Source organism: Myotis brandtii, unplaced genomic scaffold (genome assembly GCF_000412655.1).
Source record: "Myotis brandtii unplaced genomic scaffold, ASM41265v1 scaffold514, whole genome shotgun sequence".
Classification (NCBI taxonomy): Eukaryota; Metazoa; Chordata; class Mammalia; order Chiroptera; family Vespertilionidae; genus Myotis; species Myotis brandtii.
Genome location: NW_005369591.1, coordinates 1,115,472 through 1,116,104, shown reverse-complemented (window position 1 = coordinate 1,116,104; position 633 = coordinate 1,115,472).

Here is a 633-nt window from a genome sequence, read left to right as displayed (position 1 = left end):
TCTCCTCATCAGGGAGGCAGTGTCCCACCGAGACCCAGCTATTATTCTCTTGTCTGTCTTTTCCTTAATCCTTTCACCCCCCCACTCAGGATCACCCTTGCTTGTTTAGTCACACTTAAGGTCCCACGTTCGGGCGCCAAGTGTTGAGGGATGTTTAATGAACCAAAGACGCAGAGGTAAGACAAGCACACAGGATGATTGATGCCGGACAGAGGGCTAGAGCTTGCTCAGGCATGTAGCAAACTCCACACTCTCACCATCGCTTTTAGTGGGGTTTGGTACAAGACTAGTGTGTCAACAGTTAATCAACTAAATCTTGTTTTGTTTTATATTATTACAATAGCGTATTGAAGACAGCTTGCAGCTGTGCCCTCCCTTTCTATTCTACACCCACGACTATTTAATCTTAGCCTTTCTCAGGGAGGTAAATGTTCCTGGAACTCAAGATTGTGTGCAGTCTTGACCCAGCATGACTCGCTTGCAAGTCACGCTGTGCTCCTGATAGAACATTCACTTCTTCTTGGCAGGACTTCAGATCCTTGTTTACAAATGTTCAGCTACAACAACCAACACAAAAATAGCCATTTGGTGTGAATGAATCAAAATTATACCTATTTTTTTCTAAGATATATG